This window comes from Rattus norvegicus, chromosome 2 (genome assembly GCF_021556685.1).
Source record: "Rattus norvegicus strain SHRSP/BbbUtx chromosome 2, alternate assembly SHRSP_T2T, whole genome shotgun sequence".
Classification (NCBI taxonomy): Eukaryota; Metazoa; Chordata; class Mammalia; order Rodentia; family Muridae; genus Rattus; species Rattus norvegicus.
This window is the reverse complement of record NC_141535.1, coordinates 157,221,744-157,246,121: the sequence shown is the minus strand read 5'-3', so window position 1 is coordinate 157,246,121 and position 24,378 is coordinate 157,221,744.

Sequence of the window (24,378 nt, the reverse complement as noted above, 5' to 3'; positions counted from 1 at the left end):
ATTCTTTAATCCTTTTGTGCAGTCCATATTTAATCTCCCTTCTGGTCTGCCCTCTGACCGACGGCTTCCAGCTCCCTATCGCATACCTCTTGCATCTCCAAAAGTGTGTGCCCACACTTCCCACTCCCACTCTATCAGGCCTCCACACTCTCTGGGGCCTTAAGTCTCTCAAGGGTTAGGTACATTAGTATTTTTTTCTTTTTTATTGGTTATTTAATTTACTGACATTTTTTCTTCTTCTTTTTTTTTTCTTTTTTTTTTTTTTTTCGGAGCTGGGGACCGAACCCAGGGCCTTGCGCTCGCTAGGCAAGCGCTCTACCGCTGAGCTAAATCCCCAACCCAGTTTACTGACATTTCAAATCTTCTCAGTTTCCCATTGAGAAACCCACTATCCCATCACCCCTCTTCTGCCTTTATGAGGGTCCTCCTCCCTTGCCCACCCACTCCTGCTTCAGCACCCTAGCATTCCCATACCCTGTTTAACGAATCACCACAGGATCAAGAGCCTCCCATCCCACTGATGTCCAATAGGATGATCCTCTGTTACATATGTGGCTGGAGTCATGGGTTCCCCATGTGTACTCTTCTTTAGTGGTTTAGTCCCTGGCTGCTTTGGGTGATCTGGTTGGTTGATATTGTTGTTCTTCTTATGGGGTTGCAAACCCCTTCAGCTCCTTCAGTTCTTGCCCTAACTTCTCCATTGGGGTCCCTGCATTCAGTCTGATGTTTGTCTGCATGCATCCAAATCTGTATTGGTCAGGCTCTGGAAGAGCCTCATAGGGGAAAGGTAAACAGGCTTCTATCAGTAAGTGCTTCTTGGCATCAGCAGTAGTGTTTAAGTTTGGTATCTGCAGATGGGATAGATCCCTAGGTAGGACAGTCTCTGGATGACTTTTCCTTCAGTTTCTGCTCCACTCTTTGTCCTTGCATTTCCTTTTGACAGGAGGAAATCTGGAATAATATTTTTGAGGTGGGTGGGTGGTCCATTCCTCAAACCTATCCAATGGATACGGTCTCTAGAGGTTCTATCTCCCTGTTGTTGGATACTTCTGGTAATCTCCTCCCTGTTGTGTACTTGGAACCTCTTGGGTCCCTAGCATCTAAGAGTATCAGATAAAACAAACCATGCCCAGAAGTAAATGGTAAATATAAAACAATACCATTAACTTCTTTGGTGTTTGGAAATTCTTGTCTCTTAATGGTTAAGTCAGGGCAATTTTTATTTTATATATAACCTTAGAGGTTGTGTGTGTGTGTGTGTGTGTGTGTGTGTGTGTTTGTGTGTGTGTAAATTTTATGATAATTTTTTCATGTGTGAACATGTGTGTCTCTCCTTCAATATGCACTTCTTGTGGCTTTTCTTGGTGCTTTATCTTTTTAGTTGTATTGCTCTATTTTAATTTTGTTAATTTTGGTTTTATCTTCATTTATTGTGCTGTTATTCTTTAAATATCTGTTTCTCTTCTAAGAAGAGAAACAAAGAACATTAACCTCAAAGAAAGGTATCATGGGATAGGACTTTGAGGACTGTACTGAGGGAGAACCACAGCTGTAATGCATTGTATGAAAATATGTATCCTCATAAGACATAATATAATAAAGAATATAAAATTAGATAATAGGGTGGAAGCATCCAGGATAGTACTGGTTTAGTTTCTTCCTGTCCAAAACTTAAGTATACATTGTTTCCAGCAGTAGGGTCCCACTGTTGAGTTTGGGGAGGGTCAAAAAAAGTATAGTAATATCATGTACTTTGGAGTATCTCATGGAATCACACTGGTCAACTGATCCAAAAGAGATAATAAGCTCCTGTCACAGTGATTTTTATGTATGACCCTATGCAATCTAGTAAGGATACTGTTTTGTTACTTTAACTTCAATTAAATTCTTTTATAAGTACTTTTTATTTTTTATTTGATATCTCTTTATTTACATTTCAAATGTTATTTTCTTTCCCGGTTTCCTGTCCATAAGCCTCCTATCCCCTCCCCCTCCCTGTCTCCTATAAGGGTGTCCCCTTCTCCATGTACCCCCCTTACCACTCCCCAGAAATATCCTACACTGGGGGTCCAACCTTAGCAGGACCAAGGGCTTCTCTTTCCATTGGTGCCCAGCAAGGCCATCCTCTGTTACATATGCAGTTGGAGCCATGGGTCAGTCCATGTGTAGTCTTAAAGGTACTTTTTAAATGAAAATATGATTACATAATTTCCTACTTCCTCTTCCTACCTGCAACTCCTCCTGTGCACCCTCATTCAGTCCCCCTAGAAATAATGGTATTATTTTTCTTTAGCTACTACTGTTAAACACACACACACACACATACACACACACACACACACACACACACACACACACACACATGTACATGTGATATATATCTGGAGAAAGATGTCACAGAATTTCTTATTTGTTTCCTGTATTTTAACTCTTTATCTATTGCTGGGGCCCAATGAATTTTCTCCCTTACATTCATCAGGTAATGGACACCTAGGTTGATTTCATTTCCTGCCTATTTTGAACATAGCAGCAGTAGTAGGGTATACAGTGCTTAGGATATATTCCCCAAAGATGTTATAGCTGGATTACTTGGTAGATTTATTTCCAGCTTTTTGAAGAAATTCAAAAATGAATCTCTTAATGCTACTATTATTTTACTTTCCTAGCATCATTGAATAACTGTGTGCTTTTAACATATCTATGCAAACATTCTTGTCATTTTTTTCTTTTTATTTGTTTTTTACTTGCTTTCTTATTTTTTAGTTTCTCCTTTTTTCTTAGTCATGCACATTTGGACTAGGATAAGATGATTCTCATAGTATTTTAATTTGCATTTTCCTGAAAGCTAAGCATGCTAAAGTATTTAAAAAATCTTCTTTCATTTTTTAAATCCTTTTTTGAGTAATGTTTACATTTTCCATTTTTTGTTTATATCAGGTTATTTGTTCTCTTGATTAAATTATTCTTTGCATAGTCGGTATCTTTTTTTTTATTAACTTGAGTATTTCTTTTTTTTTATTTTTTTTTTATTTTTTTTATTAACTTGAGTATTTCTTATATACATTTCAAGTGTTATTCCCTTTCCCGGTTTCCGGGCAAAATCCCCCTCCCCCCTCCCCTTCCTTATGGGTGTTCCCCTCCCAACCCTCCCCCCATTGCCGCCCTCCCCCCATAGTCTAGTTCACTGGGGGTTCAGTCTTAGCAGGACCCAGGGCTTCCCCTTCCACTGGTGCTCTTACTAGGATATTCATTGTTACCTATGGGGTCAGATTCCAGGGTCAGTCCATATATAGTCTTTAGGTAGTGGCTTAGTCCCTGGAAGCTCTGGTTGCTTGACATTGTTGTACTTTTGGGGTCTCGAGCCCCTTCAAGCTCTTCCAGTTCTTTCTCTGATTCCTTCAACGGGGGACCTATTCTCAGCTCAGTGGTTTGCTGCTAGCATTCGCCTCTGTATTTGCTGTATTCTGACTGTGTCTCTCAGGAGCGATCTACATCCGGCTCCTGTCGGTCTGCACTTCTTTGCTTCATCCATCTTGTCCAATTGGGTGGCTGTATATGTATGGGCCACCTGTGGGGCAGGCTCTGAATGGGTGTTCCTTCAGTCTCTGTTTTAATCTTTGCCTCTCCCTTCCCAGCCAAGGGTATTCTTTTTCCTCATTTAAAGAAGGAGTGAAGCATTCACATTTTGATCATCCGTCTTGAGTTTCGCTTGTTCTAGTGATCTAGGGTAATTCAAGCATTTGGGCTAATAGCCACTTATCAATGAGTGCATACCATGTATGTCTTTCTGTGATTGGGTTAGCTCACTCAGGATGATATTTTCCAGTTCCAACCATTTGCCTACGAATTTCATAGACTCGTTGTTTTTGATAGCTGAGTAATATTCCATTGTGTAGATGTACCACATTTTCTGTATCCATTCCTCTGTTGAAGGGCATCTCGGTTCTTTCCATTTTCTGGCTATTATAAATAAGGCTGCGATGAACATAGTGGAGCACGTGTCTCTTTTATATGTTGAGGCATCTTTTGGGTATATGCCCAAGAGAGGTATAGCTGGATCCTCAGGCAGTTCAATGTCCAATTTTCTGAGGAACCTCCAGACTGATTTCCAGAATGGTTTTACCAGTCTGCAATCCCACCAACAATGGAGGAGTGTTCCTCTTTCTCCACATCCTTGCCAGCATCTGCTGTCACCTGAGTTTTTGATCTTAGCCATTCTCACTGGTGTGAGGTGAAATCTCAGGGTTGTTTTGATTTGCATTTCCCTTATGACTAAAGATGTTGAACATTTCTTTAGGTGTTTCTCAGCCATTCGGCATTCCTCAGCTGTGAATTCTTTGTTTAGCTCTGAACCCCATTTTTAATAGGGTTATTTGTTTCCCTGCGGTCTAACTTCTTGAGTTCTTTGTATATTTTGGATATAAGGCCTCTATCTGTTGTAGGATTGGTAAAGATCTTTTCCCAATCTGTTGGTTGCCGTTTTGTCCTAACCACCGTGTCCTTTGCCTTACAGAATCTTTGCAGTTTTATGAGATCCCATGTGTCGATTCTTGATCTTAGAGCATAAGCCATTGGTGTTTTGTTCAGGAAATTTTTTCCAGTGCCCATGTGTTCCAGATGCTTCCCTAGTTTTTCTTCTATTAGTTTGAGTGTGTCTGGTTTGATGTGGAGGTCCTTGATCCACTTGGACTTAAGCTTTGTACAGGGTGATAAGCATGGATCGATCTGCATTCTTCTACATGCTGCCCTCCAGTTGAACCAGCACCATTTGCTGAAAATGCTATCTTTTTTCCATTGGATGGTTTTGGCTCCTTTGTCAAAAATCAAGTAACCATAGGTGTGTGGGTTTATTTCTGGGTCTTCAATTCTATTCCATTGGTCTATCTGTCTGTCTCTGTACCAATACCATGCAGTTTTTATCACTATTGCTCTGTAATACTGCTTGAGTTCAGGGATAGTGATTCCCCCTGAAGTCCTTTTATTGTTGAGGATAGCTTTAGCTATCCTGGGTTTTTTCTTATTCCAGATGAATTTGCAAATTGTTCTGTCTAACTCTATGAAGAATTGGATTGGTATTTTGATGGGGATTGCATTGAATCTGTAGATTGCTTTTGGTAAAATGGCCATTTTTACTATATTAATCCTGCCAATCCATGAGCATGAGAGATCTTTCCATCTTCTGAGGTCTTCTTCAATTTCTTTCCTCAGTGTCTTGAAGTTCTTATTGTACAGATCTTTTACTTGCTTGGTTAAAGTCACACCGAGGTACTTTATATTATTTGGGTCTATTATGAAGGGTGTCGTTTCCCTAATTTCTTTCTCGGCTTGTTTCTCTTTTGTATAGAGGAAGGCAACTGATTTATTTGAGTTAATTTTATACCCAGCCACTTTGCTGAAGTTGTTTATCAGCTTTAGTAGTTCTCTGGTGGAACTTTTGGGATCACTTAAATATACTATCATGTCATCTGCAAATAGTGATATTTTGACTTCTTCTTTTCCGATTTGTATCCCCTTGATCTCCTTTTGTTGTCTGATTGCTCTGGCTAGAACTTCAAGAACTATATTGAATAAGTAGGGAGAGAGTGGGCAGCCTTGTCTAGTCCCTGATTTTAGTGGGATTGCTTTGAGTTTCTCTCCATTTAGTTTAATGTTAGCAACTGGTTTGCTGTATATGGCTTTTACTATGTTTAGGTATGGGCCTTGAATTCCTATTCTTTCCAGGACTTTTATCATGAAGGGGTGTTGAATTTTGTCAAATGCTTTCTCAGCATCTAATGAAATGATCATGTGGTTTTGTTCTTTCAGTTTGTTTATATAATGGATCATGTTGATGGTTTTCCGTATATTAAACCATCCCTGCATGCCTGGGATGAAGCCTACTTGATCATGGTGGATGATTGTTTTGATGTGCTCTTGAATTCGGTTTGCCAGAATTTTATTGAGTATTTTTGCGTCGACATTCATAAGGGAAATTGGTCTGAAGTTCTCTTTCTTTGTTGTGTCTTTGTATGGTTTAGGTATAAGAGTAATTGTGGCTTCGTAGAAGGAATTCGGTAGTGCTCCATCTGTTTCAATTTTGTGGAATAGTTTGGATAATATTGGTATGAGGTCTTCTATGAAGGTTTGATAGAATTCTGCACTAAACCCGTCTGGACCTGGGCTCTTTTTGGTTGGGAGACCTTTAATGACTGCTTCTATTTCCTTAGGAGTTATGGGGTTGTTTAACTGGTTTATCTGTTCCTGATTTAACTTCGATACCTGGTATCTGTCTAGGGAATTGTCCATTTCCTGAAGATTTTCAAATTTTGTTGAATATAGGTTTTTATAGTAAGATCTGATGATTTTTTGAATTTCCTCTGAATCTGTAGTTATGTCTCCCTTTTCATTTCTAATTTTGTTAATTTGGACACACTCTCTGTGTCCTCTCGTTAGTCTGGCTAAGGGTTTATCTATCTTGTTGATTTTCTCAAAGAACCAACTTTTGGTTCTGTTGATTCTTTCTATGGTCCTTTTTGTTTCTACTTGGTTGATTTCAGCTCTGAGTTTGATTATTTCCTGCCTTCTACTCCTCCTGGGTGTATTTGCTTCTTTTTGTTCTAGAGCTTTTAGGTGTGCTGTCAAGCTGCTGACATATGCTCTTTCCTGTTTCTTTCTGCAGGCACTCAGCGCTATGAGTTTTCCTCTTAGCACAGCTTTCATTGTGTCCCATAAGTTTGGGTATGTTGTATCTTCATTTTCATTAAATTCTAAAAAGTTTTTAATTTCTTTCTTTATTTCTTCCTTGACCAGGTTATCATTGAGTAGAGCATTGTTCAATTTCCACGTATATGTGGGCATTCTTCCCTTATTGTTATTGAAGACCAGTTTTAGGCCGTGGTGGTCCGATAGCATGCATGGGATTATCTCTATCTTTCTGTACCTGTTGAGGCCCATTTTTTGACCAATTATATGGTCAATTTTGGAGAAAGTACCATGAGGAGCTGAGAAGAAGGTATATCCTTTTGCTTTAGGATAGAATGTTCTATAAATATCCGTTAAGTCCATTTGGCTCATGACTTCTCTTAGTCTGTCGACATCACTGTTTAATTTCTGTTTCCATGATCTGTCCATTGATGAGAGTGGGGTGTTGAAGTCTCCCACTATTATTGTGTGAGGTGCAATGTGTGTTTTGAGCTTTAGTAAGGTTTCTTTTACGTATGTAGGTGCCCTTGTATTTGGGGCATAGATATTTAGGATTGAGAGTTCATCTTGGTGGATTTTTCCTTTGATGAATATGAAGTGTCCTTCCTTATCTTTTTTGATGACTTTTAGTTGGAAATTGATTTTATTTGATATTAGAATGGCTACTCCAGCTTGCTTCTTCTGACCATTTGCTTGGAAAGTTGTTTTCCAGCCTTTCACTCTGAGGTAGTGTCTGTCTTTGTCTCCGAGGTGTGTTTCCTGTAGGCAGCAGAATGCAGGGTCCTCGTTGCGTATCCAGTTTGTTAATCTATGTCTTTTTATTGGGGAGTTGAGGCCATTGATATTGAGAGATATTAAGGAATAGTGATTATTGCTTCCCTTTATATTCATATTTGGATGTGAGGTTATGTTTGTGTGCTTTCATTCTCTTTGTTTTGTTGCCAAGACGATTAGTTTCTTGCTTCTTCTAGGGTATAGCTTGCCTCCTTATGTTGGGCTTTACCATTTATTATCCTTTGTAGTGCTGGATTTGTAGAAAGATATTGTGTAAATTTGGTTTTGTCATGGAATATCTTGGTTTCTCCATCAATGTTAATTGAGAGTTTTGCTGGATACAGTAACCTGGGCTGGCATTTGTGTTCTCTTAGGGTCTGTATGACATCAGTCCAGGATCTTCTGGCCTTCATAGTTTCTGGCGAGAAGTCTGGTGTGATTCTGATAGGTCTCCCTTTATATGTTACTTGACCTTTTTCCCTTACTGCTTTTAATATTCTTTCTTTATTTTGTGCGTTTGGTGTTTTGACAATTATGTGACGGGAGGTGTTTCTTTTCTGGTCCAATCTATTTGGAGTTCTGTAGGCTTCTTGTATGTCTATGGGTATCTCTTTTTTTAGGTTAGGGAAGTTTTCTTCTATGATTTTGTTGAAGATATTTACTGGTCCTTTGAGCTGGGAGTCTTCACTCTCTTCTATACCTATTATCCTTAGGTTTGATCTTCTCATTGAGTCCTGGATTTCCTGTATGTTTTGGACCAGTAGCTTTTTCCGCTTTACATTATCTTTGACAGTTGAGTCAATGATTTCTATGGAATCTTCTGCTCCTGAGATTCTCTCTTCCATCTCTTGAATTCTGTTGGTGAGGCTTGTATCTACAGCTCCTTGTCTCTTCTTTTGGTTTTCTATATCCAGGGTTGTTTCCATGTGTTCTTTCTTGATTGCTTCTATTTCCATTTTTAATTCCTTCAACTGTTTGATTGTGTTTTCCTGGAATTCTTTCAGGGATTTTTGCGATTCCTCTCTGTAGGCTTTTACTTGTTTATTAATGTTTTCCTGTGCTTCCCTAAGTGTGTTCATGTCTTTCTTGAAGTCCTCCAGCATCATGATCAAATATGATTTTGTAACTAGATCTTGCTTTTCTGGTGTGTTTGGATATTCCATGTTTGTTTTGGTGGGAGAATTGGGCTCCGATGATGGCATGTAGTCTTGGTTTCTGTTGCTTGGGTTCCTGCGCTTGCCTCTCGCCATCAGATTATCTCTAGTGTTACTTTGTTCTGCTATTTCTGACAGTGGCTAGACTGTCCTATAAGCCTGTGTGACAGGAGTGCTGTAGACCTGTTTTCCTCTCAGTCAGTTATGGGGACAGAGTGTTCTGCTTTCTGGCGTGTAGTTTTTCCTCTCTACAGGTCTTCAGCTGTTCCTGTGGGCCTGTGTCTTGAGTTCACCAGGCAGCTTTCTTGCAGCAGAAAATTTGGTCTTACCTGTGGTCCCGAGGCTCAGGTTCGCTCGTGGGGTGCTGCCCACGGGCTCTCTGCAGCGGCAGCAACCAGGAAGACCTGTGCCGCCCCTTCCGGGAACTTCAGTGCACCAGGGTTCCAGATGGTCTTTGGCTTTTTCCTCTGGCGTCCGAGATGTGTGTGCAGGGAGCAGTCACTTCTGGTTTCCCAGGCTTGTCTGCCTCTCTGAAGGTTTAGCTCTCCCTCCCACGGGATTTGGGTGCAGAGAACTGTTTATCCGGTCTGTTTCTTTCAGGTTCCGGCGGTGTCTCAGGGACAGGGGTCCTGCTGCTCCTGGGACCTCCCCCACCGGAGCCCAGAGGCCTTATACAGTTTCCTCTTGGGCCAGGGATGTGGGCAGGGGTGAGCAGAGTTGTTGGTCTCTTCCGCTCTGCAGCCTCAGGAGTGCCCACCTGACCAGGCGGTTGGGTCTCTCTCTCACCGGGTCTGGGAGCAGAGAGCTGCTGCATAGTCGGTATCTTAACAAACTGTCAAATGTATAACTTGTGGATTGTTCTCTCCACTACTCTGTCAACTACCTCTTACTTCCCAATGCAGTTTTTGCTGTACAGAAACTTTTCAGTGTTCTGATGCCCAACTTATTAATTGGTGGTCTTAGTTTCTGAGCTACCAAGATCCTGTTCAGAAAGTCTTTACATGGGTTGGGGATTTAGCTCAGTGGTAGAGCGCTTGCCTAGGAAGCGCAAGGCCCTGGGTTCGGTCCCCAGCTCTGAAAAAAAAAGAAAAAAAGAAAAAAAGAAAAAAAAGAAAAGAAAAAAAAAGAAAGTCTTTACATGTGCCACTGGATTCAAGTATACCCCCTACTTTGTCTTCCATCAAATTCAAGGTATCAAGCATAATGATACAGATTCTTACTTTTATTTATTTTTAAATGCTTGTTTTTTCAGTGTTCATTGAAAAAAATGACATGAAAACAAGATGGTGTGGGAGGGATGGGCTGTGATATGGACTAAATTAATCTGAAAGAGGACATTTACTTGTATCCCTAAAGGTTTTATCTATAATTGTAACCTTGGTAATGTATTTGCTAGTTGGTGAATTTGGTGTTCTCTTTCTTCATACTAAAAAAAAAAATGTAAACTCGAGAATACTATGATAATATATACAGTAAAAACAACAACAACAGCAACAACACAACAATAAAAACCTATCAAATAAACAAACAAACAAACAAAAAGCACACCAGCTATAATTTTCTGTGGCTATAATAAAACACCATGACCAAAGCAAGTTATAGAAGAAAGAGTTGCTGTGGGTTTATGGTGCCAGAGGTGAGTTTCAAACTATAATGTTCAGGAATCATGATAGCAAGCAACAGGGATGATAGCCTGACCAGCAGGTTACAAACTCATTCCTTGAGTCACAGGTGAAGAGAAAGCAGACTGAAAATAAACTCTCAAAGCCCACTCCAGATGCCATACTTCCTCAATGTAAGCCATACCTCGTAAACCTCCTTAAACACCAACTTGGAAACAAGTGTTCAAGTGTCTAGGAGTGGGGAAGGGGGACATTTCTCATTCAAACCATCACAATATTTATTTTTGTTTACCTGACTATTTAGCATAAAATATAAGTTGATGCTAATAATATTGATGGGAAAATATTTTTTTCTCGAATGATATATAGACACAGATTTCTTCATGCAGAATGCATTTTAACAAGTTTTCAAAGAATGCATTTCAGTGGAAAGGACATGTTCCAATTTCATGGTATGTTGTGAACAAAAGCATTAGGTGAAGTTTAATGGATTTACTATGAGCATAAGCACATGTTAACACATGTTTTTAATGGCATTTATAGGAACACCAGAGAGTCACTGAAAAATGAATTAGAAAAATTCTAGAAAAATAAATACTGTTGTTGTGGTTTGCCCTGGAGTTATCTGTATTTTGATGCTAATTCCATTGCCTCCAGGACAGGTACTTAGTCATGTACTTAGGACTCAGGTGACTTCACCAGAACCTTCACCACATGGAATTTGTAAAATACAAGTGAGAGGCAGGTACAGGATAGAAGGAGGCCTATCATTGGATAAGAGGGAAGGATGAGCAGGAGAGAAGTTTGAAGAAAGAATAGGAGACTGGGACTGAAAGGAGGAAGAGACAGGAGGGAGAGGGAGAGAAGCTGTGGCAGGAAAATATGGCAGGTAGCATTAAGATTCCAAGTTGTACCTTTATAGGTTGTTATGAATGTTTTTAAGGGATGATGTGTATTAGGCTTTGTATGTTTATGTGGACAATTATATCTTATCAATTGAGCCAAAGATTATTGTGTTCTGTGTTCTTTTATGTGCATATTTAAGTATAAGGGAGTGTGGGGTGGCTAATCTGGGCCACCACGGAATTGGAATGTATGCTTCTGGCAAGATATCCAGCAGATATCTTGGGGCACTTGGATGCTCTATCTAGAGAGGGATAAACGACAGCATTTTATTTTTTATATTATTATAACAACATACTGTGATGGTTTGAATGAGAAATTTCTCCTCTCCTCCATGTCTTAGACATTTTAATACTCATTTCCAAGTTGGTGTTTAAGGAGGTTTAGGAAATATGGCTTACCTTGAGAAAGTATGGCATATGGGATAGGCTTTGAGAGCTTACGGCCTCTCTTCCTTTTCAGATCAACTATATACCAGTTGGCATATATTACTTTGATGTAATATATACTAGGAAAAATGCTTGAGACAATGAAGTCATTAGCCTCCATATGCTATGAGTGTAATTATTAATGAAACTATGTGAAAATGGTAATATTATAGGAGTCTATGTATACCCCGTTGCTAATTTTAAACATTGCTAATAAGAAAAGTGGATACTTTTGATTGCTTAGTTTTACACAATGATCTGGACACTGCTATCTGGTCTACCTCAGTTAGTGCTAGGTTTGTGATGATTTCTATATATCTTTCTGACTTTATGACCTTCAACATAAGGTGATGCATTGTTCTAACAAGATCCTATAAAATAATATAATATTGTTTCTGAACTCATTAATTAATATTTAAGGTGGAATTAGAGCATTTTTTAACTGTGAGTTATAAAAGTTTTGAAATTTCTATTTCTAAAAGAATATAAGACTGGGTCATTAATTGAAAATAATTCAGAAAGCATGAATAAAGTTTTGATCAGTAAAATACACAGGAATACCAACAAGAGCATAGCATACTTTTGAGATCTCAAAAGAGAACCAAAATGAGAAGCTGAAATTTGAATGACATGTGGAACATTGACCAGGGATATATACATTCTATATAAAATGTCCAAGAACCAAGTAAACACTGGGGTGTTTTTTTGCTGTCACAGTGTAGAAGAGCAATACTAAGCTATACTTGGTCTACCTGCTGGGATCACTGCATGGAATAAAGCAAAAGAACAGCAGCCAGATAACAGAAAATAGCCTGTGGAATTACTGAGATGTGAGTTACTGTTGGCATCCCTAGGGTCCACTGGAATTCAGATAGTTATAACATTTGTTGTCAAATCTAGCCTGCCTTGTTCTAAGAAAGAGAATTTGGAAACTAGTAAGTTCAGAAAAGGAATATCCAGTATTCACTAATCTAGATATTGTATATGCTGGCTTCTGTTTTGAATACAATCCAACTACTTATAAAAGATAAATCACTTAATATCTGAAAATAATAGTGTACACATATTTCTAAAACTAGTCCACAAATGCCATAGCTAATCAAAAGCAAAGTGTTAAGAGTGTAATATAATCAAGAACAACAGACTGGATCAATTTTGCATAAGACTGCTGAAATGACTGTTCTGCCATAAACATATACAAAGATAAACGCATAAGCCCCGATGTGTTTGCTGTGAAAACAGTCTCATTAACAAACATATGTGAATCTATTTTCACACCTCATATACCCCTGAATTCAAATCATAAAACTATGTGTTTCAATTAATGAAAGGTAGATTACAAAGGGAAAGAGGAGCACCCAGAGAATTATATTTGAAAAACAAAGCTATTAGTAACCGTACATAGAAGCATTGGGGTGTTTTAAATAAGAATCTTTGTTTGCTTTTCTGGTCCACATTCTAGAGACAAATAAAATCTTTAGGCATATTTGCATCCATAACTCTCAGAAAAGGTTTTAAGAAAAATAAAACTAAATATTCACTCTAATATCCAATCATCTCACCTTCAGTTATCTCTCCAACAGTTAACAAATTTTGTGTTTACTGCAATAACAACAAAAAAAAACAAAAGAAATAGTTTTTGACTAGTGAGCTATTACTAGGTGAAATGAGATCATCTGACCCTATCTTTGTTAATTATATTGTTCGACATTTCATCTCATAAAATCCACTTTACCTCCTTCTTAAACATCTTAAGTATGTTTATATTCACCTAAGCTTATACCCTGAGTCACATCTTTCCAGATTAGATTTCAAAACTATCAACACTTTAATTTTCCCTAGACTCCTACTAATGAATGTGCAAAGTGCTCAAAAACATGCTTCACTTAGCAGGAGAAACATTGCAGTGTGTCTCAAAGCCTGAAGGTTTTGATATAAAGCACTTCTTTGGATACCCAGTTGATGAAGACAATTCTGGGGTACACTGGATTTGATGAGGTGTTCATCACTGAGGAGTGCAGTTTATAATGCAATCATACATCTAATGGACAACTCAAATAGTTTCAGCAGGCAAAAAATAGAACAATTAAGAGTTGGTCTTTTCTGGGACAGAACCCTTCTCTTCTTCATTTGCACCCAGACCTAACGCTGTTCAACAACATTCCAGACCAAAAACCTGCCCTCAAAGAGCTGGTCTCCCAGGAGTGCTCTCACTCCTAACACACGGATGAGTTCCTATTTTAACTCTACTGACTGCCCAAGGAAAGACTCACCAGGAATACACTAGTGACTCAGGAGCCTCAGAGAAGCCCAGGATAGAACCTTTCAGGTCTCAATCTGTACTCAGAACTGGGGTTGTCCCTCAACCCTCATGACCCAAAGATCTGCCCACAGAGAGCTGGTCTCCCAGGAGCACTTTCACTTCTACAATCACAGGCTTACAAGGACACAAAAGGGACAAGCTCCAGTCCAAGACAGCAAGAACAACAAACAGCAGAGATAAACAGATGGCGAAAGGCAAGCACAAAAAGCTAAGCAACAAAAACCAAGAATATTGGCATCATTAGAACCCAGTTTTCCTACCACAGCAAGAACTGGATATCCTAACAGACCTGAAAAGCAAGATTTGGATGGATCATCATATCTCATGATGATGATAGAGGACTTTAAGATAAACATAAATAATTCCCTTAAAGAAATACAGGACAACAGAGGGAAAAAAGTAAAAACCCTTAAAAAAGAAACATAAAAATCTCTTAAAGAGATACAGCAAAACACAACCAAACAGATGAAGAAATTGAACAAAACCATCAAGGATCTAAAACTGGAAATAGAAACAATAAAGAAATCACAAAGAGAGACAACCCTGGAGATAGAAAAGCTAGAAAAGAGATAAGGAGTCATAGAAGCAAGCATCACCAACAGAATACAAGAGATTGAAGAGAGAACCATAGGACCAGAGGATACCATAGAAAACATTGACACAATAGTCAAATAAAATGAAAAAAATCAAAAAGCTTCTAGCCCAAAACATCCAGAAAATCTAGGAGACCAAACCAAAGGATAATAGGTATAGACGAAAGCAAAGATTCAACTTTAAAGTGCCAGTAAATATCTTCAACAAAATTATAGAAGGAATCTTCCCTAACTTAAAAAGAGAGATGCCCATAAACATACAAGAAGCCTACAGAATGGGTTGGGGATTTAGCTCAGTGGTAGAGCACTTGGCTAGCAAGCGCAAGGCCCTGGGTTCGGTCCCCAGCTCCGAAAAAAAAAAAAAAAGAAGAAGAAGAAGAAGCCTACAGAACTCCAAATAAATTGGACCAGAAAAGAAATCCCTCACATTATATAATAGTAAAAACCAAATGTACAGAACAAAGAAATAATATTAAAAGCAGTAATGGAAAAAGGTCAAGTAACATATAAAGGCGGGCCTATAAGAATTACACCAGTCTTCTCAACAGAGACTATGAAAGTAAGAAGATCTTAGACAGATGTCATTTAGACCCTATGAGAATACTTATGCCAACACAGACTAGAAAATCCAGCAAAATTCTCAATTACCATAGATGGAGAAACCAAGATATTTCATGACACAAATAAATTAACACAATATCTTTCCACAAATCTAGACCTACAAAGGATTATAGATGGAAAAGTCAAACACAAGGAGGGAAACTACACCCTAGGAAGGGCAATAAAGTAATCTTCTTGCAACAATCCCAAAAGAAGATAGCCACACAAGCATAATTCCACCTCTAACAACAAAAATAAAAGGAAAAAACAATAATTATTATTTAATATCTCTGAACATCAATGGACTCAATTCTTCAATAAAAAGGCATAGACTAACAGACTGGGTACGTAAACAGGACGCAGCATTTTGCTGAATACAGGGAACATACCTCAGTGACAGAGACAGACACTACCTCAGAGTAAAAGGCTGGAAAACAAATTTCCACACAAATGACCCCAAGAAATAAGCTGTTTCAGCCATTCTAATATCGAATAAAATCCATTTCCAACTAAAAGTTATCAAAAAAGATAAGGAAGGACATTTCATCCTTATCAAAGGAACAATCTACCAAGTTGAATTTTTCAATTCTGAACATCTATGCTCTAAATGCAAGGGCACCCAAATTCATAAAAGAAACTTTATTAAAGCTCAAAGAATACATAGCACCTTACACAATAATATTGGGAGATTATAACATGCCACTGTCATCAATGGACAGATGATAGAAACAGAAACTAAACAGGGACACAGTGAAACTAACAAAAGATATAAACTAGATGGATTTAAAGAAAGAAAGAAATTATATATATAAAATTCCATCCTAGAACAATAGAATATACCTTCTTCTCAACACCTCATAGTACCTTCTCCAAAATTGAACATATTATCAGTCACAAAACAGGCCTCAACAGATACAAAAAGATTGAAATAATCCCATGCATCCTATGAGAGCACCACAGACTAAGGGTGATCATCAATAACAAAAAAGAACAACAACTGCAACAACAACAACAAAAAACTAACAGAAATGTCATATTGACATATAATCTAAACAACACTCTACTCAGTGACAACATTGTCAAGGATGAAAGACTGAAAGAAATTAAACACCTTTTAGGTGTTTAATGAAGAAAATAAAGGCATGAAACACTCAAAGTTATAGAATATAAGGAAAGCAGTGCTATGAGAAAAACGCATTGAGTGTATCCAAAAAGAAACTGGACAGAGCATGTACTCCAAACAGCTTGATAACACACCTGAAAGCTCTAGAACAAAAAGAAGCAAATACACCCAAGAGGAGTAGACCACAAGAAATAATCCATTCAGACCTGAAATCAACCAAATAAAAACAAAAAGAACTATACAAAGTTCTGATATTAACAATATCAGAAATGAAAAGGAAACATAACAAAAGGAACAGGAAATTCAAAATTATCAGATCCTACTGCAGAAGCCTATACTCAGCAAAACTGGAAAATCTGGAGGAAATGGACAATTTTATAGAGAGTTACCAGGTTGCAAAATTAAATCAGAATCAGATAAACCATCTAAACACTCCCATAACCCCTAAAGAAGTAGAAGAGGTCATTTAATGTCTGCCAAACACATAAAGCCAAGGACCAGATGGCTTTTGTGTAGATTTCTATCAGAATTCAAAGAAGACAAATACCAATACTCTTCAAACTATTCCACAAAATAGAAACAGAAAGAATACTACCCCATTTGTTCTCTGAAGCCACATTGCTATTATACCTAAAGAATACAAAGACCCAACAAAGAAAGAAACTTTAGACCAATTTCCCTCATGAATATCAATGCAAAAACACTCAATAAAATACTTGCAAACCTAATCCAAGAAAATATCAAAATGATTATTCACCATGATAAAGTATTCCTGATCCTAGGGATGAAGGAATGGTTCAATATAAATAAATTCATCAATGTAATCCACTATATAAACAAGCTCAAAGAAAACCCACTGTTGATTCTACCTCTCAATAGATACTTTGAAAATTTTTGACAAAATCCAACACCCCTTCATGATAAAAGTCTTGGAAAGGCCAAGAATTCAACGCTGATACCTAAATGTAATAAAAAGCCATATACAAGAAACCAGTAGCCAATATATAACTAAATGGAGAGAAACTTCAAGTAATCCCTTTAAAATCAGGAACTAAACAAGGCTGCCCACTTGCTCCCTACTATATAGTACTTGAAGTCCTAGTCAGAGCAATTAGAAAACAAACAAACAAACAAACAAAAAATGTCAAAGGTATATAAATTGGAAAGGAAGAAGTCAAAATATCACTATTTGCAGATATCATGATAGTATACTTAAGTGACCCCAAAAATTCTACCAAAGAGCTCCTATACCTTATAAATAACTTCAGCAAAGTGACTGGATATAAAATTAACACAAACAAATCAGTAGCCTTCATCTATTCAAAGGATAAACAGGATGAAAAAGAAATTAGGGAAGTGACACCAATCACAATAGTCACAGTAATATAAAATACCTTGGTGTGACTCGAACGAAGCAAGTGAAAGATCTGTATGACAAGAACTTCAGTTCTCTGAAGAAAGAAGTTGAAGATCTCAAAAGATGTAAATATTTCCCATGCTCATGGATTGGCAGCATTAATATTATAAAAATGGTCATGTTGCAAAAAGCAATCTACAGATTCAAGGTAATCTCCATCAAAATTCCAACTCAATTGTTCATAGAGTTTGAAAGAGCAATTTGCAAATTCATTTGAAATAAAAAAATCCCAGGATAGCAAAAATATTCTGAAAAATAAAAGAACTTCTCCAGGAATCACAATCTGTGACCTCAAGATGCATTACAGAGCAATCATGATAAAACTGGATGATATTTGTACAGAGACAGGCAGATAGATAAATGGAATAGAATTGAAGACACATAAATAAACCCTCATACCTATGGTCACTTGATCTTTGACAAAAGAGCTAAAACCATCTAGTGGAAAAAAGGCAGCATTTCAAAAATTGTTCAGTTGGAGGTTAGCATATAGAAGAATGCAAATCGACCCATTTCTTTCTTTTATTTGATTTTTTAAATTTACATTTTTTCTTTCTCTTTTTATTTATATATTTTTACACTCCAGACTTTATTCCTCTCCTGCCATGGATGCATGACAAGCCCATCCTCTGCTACATATGTGGATAGAGCTAGTGGATCAAAGACCTCCACATAAAACCAGATACACTCAAAGAAACAAAAGAGAAAGTGGGGAAGAGGCACATAGGCACAGGGGAAATTTTTATGAACACAGCATCAATAGCTTATGCTGTAAGATCAAGAATCAACATAGAGGACTTCACTAAATTGCAAAGTTTCTGTAAGGAAAGGGACAGACACCATCAATAGGACAAAATGGAAACCAACAGATTAGAAAAAGATCTTGACCAACCCTACATCTGATAGAAGTCTACCGTCTTATATATACAAAGAACTCAAGAAGTTAGACTCCAGAGAATCAAATAACCCTATTAATAATGGGATACAGAGCTAAACAAAGAATTCTCAACTGAGGAATATCAAATGCCCTAGAAGCACCTAGAGAAATGTTCAACATCTTTAGTTATCAAGGAAATGCAAATCAAAACAACCCTGAGATGCCACTTCACACCAGTAAAAATGGCTAAGACCAAAACATGAGGTGAAAGAAGATGCTGGTGAGGATGTGGAGAAAGAGGAACACTCTTCCATTGTTAGTAGAATTGCAACCTGGTACAAACACTCTGGAAATCAATCTGGCAGTTCCTCAGAAAATTGGATCTAGTTCTACTTGAGGACCCAGTTATTCCACTCCTGGGCATATACCCAAAAGGTTCTCCAACATATACTAAGGACACATGCTACACTATGTTCATAGCAGCCTTATTTATAATAGCCAGCAGCTGAAAAGAACCCAGATGTTCTTCAACAGAGGAGTGGATACAAATTATGTGGTATGATTACACAATGGAGTACTCACCTATTTAAAAAAATGACTCCATGAAATTATTAGGCAAATGGATGGACTAGAAAATATCATCCTGATAACTCAGTCACAAAGAACACCATGGTATGTACTCACTTATAAGTGTACATTAACCCAAAAGCTCAGAATACCCATGAAATAATTCACAGACCATATGAAGCTTAAGAAGAAGGAAGACCAAAGATGATTCATTCCTACTTAGTTGGAAGAACAAAAACTCATGGGAGGAAATACACAGACAAAGAGTGGAACAGGGACTGAAGAAAAGGTTATCCAGAGAGTGTCTGTCCCACCTGAGGATCCATCCCATTTATGCATCCATCAAACCAAGTCACTATTGCTGATGCCAAGAAGTGCATGCTGACAGGAGCCTGATATAGCTGTCTCCTGAGAGACTCTACCAGAGCCTTACTGATGCAGATGAGGATGCTTGCAGCTAGCCATGGGACTAACCACAGGGACCCCAATGGAGAGGTTAGAGAAAAGACTGAAGGAACTGAAAGAATTTGCAACACAAGAGGAAGAAAAATAATATAAACCAACAAGATGCCCTATAGCACCCAGTGACTAAACCAGCAACCAGTGAGTACACACAAGGGGACTAATGGTTCCAGCTACATATGTAGTAGAGGATGGCATTGTCTTATATCAATAGGAAGAGAAGCTCTTGATCCAGTGAAAATTCATTTCCCCAGTGTACATGAATGCTAGGGTGTTTACTTGGGAGTGGGTGGTTGGGAATGGGAGCATCTTCATAGAATCAGGAGGATGGAGGAGTAGTGATGGGAGAGGGGGGTTAATGGGATTACATTTGAAATGTAAATAAATAAAATACTGAATAAAAAAATAAAAAACAGCCGAAAGATTTGGTTCTTTAGAGACTGTGCAAGACCACATATGTCTGAAAAGAAATAAAAATAAAAACTATAATTAAATACATTCTATATGATACAGCAAAGACTCATTAGTTGATTCTCCAGCTAGTTTTACATGAAATCACAGTTCAAGAAAGCGAAGGAAATTTTACATCTTTTGTTAATTTTTGAAAAATGAATATAGTTTAGAATGGAGTCTAGAGTTAATTCTGGGTATGTATTTTAAATTTTCATACATTATATAGAAACAGAAATTGAAGGGACTACTACAAATATTGCTATAGAAATACTTTGTTTTGAATATCTAGAAATCTTAGATAGAATCCCAACAACATATACATATATAAATATTTTCCCCGATGAACATTTGATGTAAATGCTACATTTCAGAGCATAAATGTTTTCATACAGTTAGTGATGGCAGAAGGAAAGAACATGCCTCCTTATAAAATCCCCTTTGCATTCTGAGAGCATATAAGGAGAATGGTTTGCAGAAATGTTTTAATCTGTTAAAATGTAACATTAATGGTTTCTAGCTGGTGCCCGAACCTTGCTGATCCTGGCCAACAGCTCCCTGCTCCTAAACACCATGGGAAAGAGAGCTGATTGCCCAGATGTGTGGGCAATCCTGAGACTGCAGGGCAGGAGAGACAGCCACTTCTGCCCACTTTTGCCCACATCCTTGGCCCAAGAGGAAACTGTATAGGGCCTCTGGGCACAGGAAGATAGGTACAGTCAAGCTGGAAGTGCCTTGCATCCAGACTGTACCCTGATCTGAACAGACCTGGTCAAACAGCTCACTGCACCCAAATCCCATGGGAGGGAGAGATAGACTTTCAGAGGGGCAGACACACCTGGGAAACTAGAGGAGACTACACTATGCCCACGTTTCTGATGCTAGAGGAAAATCGCTAACACCATCAGGGGCACCTGCTAACAGGGACCCAGGAGAATAGGAGCAGGACCTTCTGGTTCCTACCCACAGCAACAGATGAAAGCCAGTGGACAGGAATGACTACATGCCTGAAAGCAGAACACTCTGTTCCCATAACTGGCTGAAAGAAAACAGGAAATCAGGTCTACAGCAGTCCTGACACAAAGGACTATTTGACGGTTAAGCCACTGTCAGAAAGAGCAAACCAAGGTAACACCAGAGACAACCTGATGGTGAGAGGCAAGCACAGGAACCCAACAGCAACCAAGACTACATGGCATCATCAGAGCCCAATTCTCCCACAAAAGCAAACACTGAATATCCAAACATACCAGAAGAACAAGACCTAGATTAAAATCTAGAGATTTAGATTTAAATCTAAGTGTGATTTAAAATCACATTTGATTATGATGATGGAGGACTTTCAGAAAGACATAAAGAACTCCCTTAGAGAAATGTAGGAAAAAATAAGTAAAAAAGTAGAAGCCCTTAGAGAGGAAACACAAAAATACATGAAAGAATTATAGGAAAACACAATCAAACAGGTGAAGGAATTAAAAATGGAAATAGAAACAATACAGAGAGCACAAAGGGAGACAAACCTGTATATAGAAAACCAAAGGAGGAGACAAGGAAACGTAGATACAAGCATCACCAACAGAATGCAAGAGATAGAAGAGAGAATTCCAGGAGCAGAAGATTCCATAGAAGTCATCGAAACAATGGTCAAAGTTAATGTAAAACAGAAAAAGCTACTGGACCAAATCATACAGCAAATACAGGAGAGAATGAAAAGATCAAATCTAAGGATAAGGTATATAAGTCTCCCAATTCAAAAAACAAGTAAATATCTTCAACTAAATTATAGAAGGAAACTTTTCTAACCAAAAGAATGAGATGCCCATAAACATACATGAAGCCTACAGATATTCAAATAGTTTGGACCAAGAAAGAAATTCCTCCCACCACATAATAGTCAACACTAAATTCACAAAACAAAGAAAAAATATTAAAAGCAGTAGGGGGAAAAGGTCAAGTAATATATAAAGCCAGACCTATCAGAATTACACCAGACTTCTTACCAGAGACTATGAAAGTGAGGAAATCCTGGAAAGATGTCATACAGACCCTAAGAGAACACAAATGCCAGCCCAGGTTACTGTATCCAGCAAAACTCTCAATTAACGTAGATGAAGAAACCAAGATATTCCATGACAAAACCAAGTTTACACAATATCTTTCTACAAATCCAGCCCTACAAAGGATAATAAAGGGTAAAGCCCAACACAAGGAGGCAAGCTACACCATAGCACCATAGAAAAAGCAAGAAACTAATCTTTTGCAACAAAACAAAGAGAAGAAAAGCATACAAACATAATCTCACCTCCAAATACGAAGATAACAGGAAGCAACACTCACTATTCCTCAATATCTCTCAAGATCAATGGATTCAATTCCCCAATAAAAGACACAGATTAACAAACTGGGTAAGGAATGAAGACCCAGCATTTTGTTGCCTCCAGGAAACACACCTCAGAGACAAAGACATATACTACCTCAGAGTAAAAGGCTGGAAAACAATTTTCCAAGCAAATGGTCTGAAGAAGCAAGCTGGAGTAGCCATTCTAATACAGAATAAAATCAATTTTCAACCAAAAGTCATCAAAAAAGATAAGGAAGGACACTTCATATTCATCAAAGGAAAAATCCACCAAGGTGAACTCTCAATCCTCCGTATCTATGCTCTAAATACAAAGGCACCTACATACATAAAAGAAACCTTACTAAAGCTCAAAGCACTCATTGTACTTCACACAATAATAGTAGGAGGAGATTTCAACACCCCACTCTCATCAATGGACAGATCAGGCAAAACAGAAATTAAACAGAGACATAGACAGACTAACAGAGGTTATGAATCAAATGGACTTAACATATTTATAGAACATCCTATCCTAAAACAAAGGATATACCTTCTTCTCACCACCTCATTATATTTTCTCCAAAACTGACCATATAATTAGGCACAAAACAGGCCTCAACAGAGACAGAACAATAGAAATAATCCCATGAGTCCTATCAGACAACCACGGGCTAAAGTTGGTCTTCAATAACAGTAAGGAAAGAATGCCCACATATACAGGGCAGTTGAACAATGCTCTACTCAAAGATACCCTGGTCAAGGAAGAAATAAAGAAAGAAATTAAAGACTTCTTAAAATTTAATGAAAATGAAGGTACAACATACCCAAACTTATAGGACAAAATGAAAGCTGTGCTAAGAGGAAAACTCATAGCTCTGAGTTCCTGCAGAAAAAGGCAGGAGAGAGGATATATCAGCAGCTTGACAGCACACCTAAAAGCTCTAGAACAAAAAGAAGCAAACACACCCAGGTGGTGTAGAAGGCAGGAAATAATCAGACTCAGAGATGAAATCAACCAAGTAGAAACAAAAGAAATATACAAAGATTCAACAGAACCAAAAGCTGGTTCTTTGAGAAAATGAACAAGATAGGTAAACCCTTAGCCAGACTAAACAGAGGACACAGAGATTGTGTCCAAATTAACAAAATTAGAAAAGAAAGGCAGACATAATAACAGAGCCAGAGGAAATTCAAAAAATCATCAGATCCTACTACAAAACCCTGTATTCAACAAAACTTGAAAATCTGGAGGAAATGGACAATTTCCTAGACAGATACCAGGTACTATAATTAAATCAGGAACAGATAAATCATTTAAACAACCCCATAACTCCTAAAGAAATAGAAGTCATTATAAGACTCTCAACCAAAACCAGCCCAGGTCCAGATGGGAACAGTGCAGAATTCTTTCAGACCTTCATAGAAGACGTTATACCAATACTATCCAAACTATTTCACAAAATTGAAACAGACAGAGCACTACTGAATTCCTTCTATGAAGCCACAATTACTCTTATAACTAAACCACACAAAGACCCAACAAAGAAAGAGAACTTCAGACCAATTTCCCTTATGAATATTAACACAAAAATACTCAATAAAATTCTTGCAAAACAAATCCAAGAACACATCAAAATAATCATACATCATGATCAAGTAGGCTTCATCCCAGGTATGCAGGGATGGATTACTATATGGACAATCATCAATGTAGTCCACTATATAAAAAAACTGAAAGATAAACACATGATCATTTCATTAGATGCTGAGAAACCATTTGACAAAATTCAACACCCCTTCATGATAAAAAGTCCTGGAAAGAACAGAAATTCAAGGCCCATACCAAAACATAGTAAAAGCCATATACAGCAGACCAGTACCTAACATTAAATTAAATGGAGAAAAATTTGAATCAATCCCACTAAAATCAGGGACTAGACAAGGCTGCCCACTCTCTCCCTACTTATTCAATATAGTCCTCGATGTCCTAGCCACAGCTATCAGACAGCAAAAGGAGATCAAAGGGATACAGATTGGAAAGGAAGAAGAAAATATATCACTAT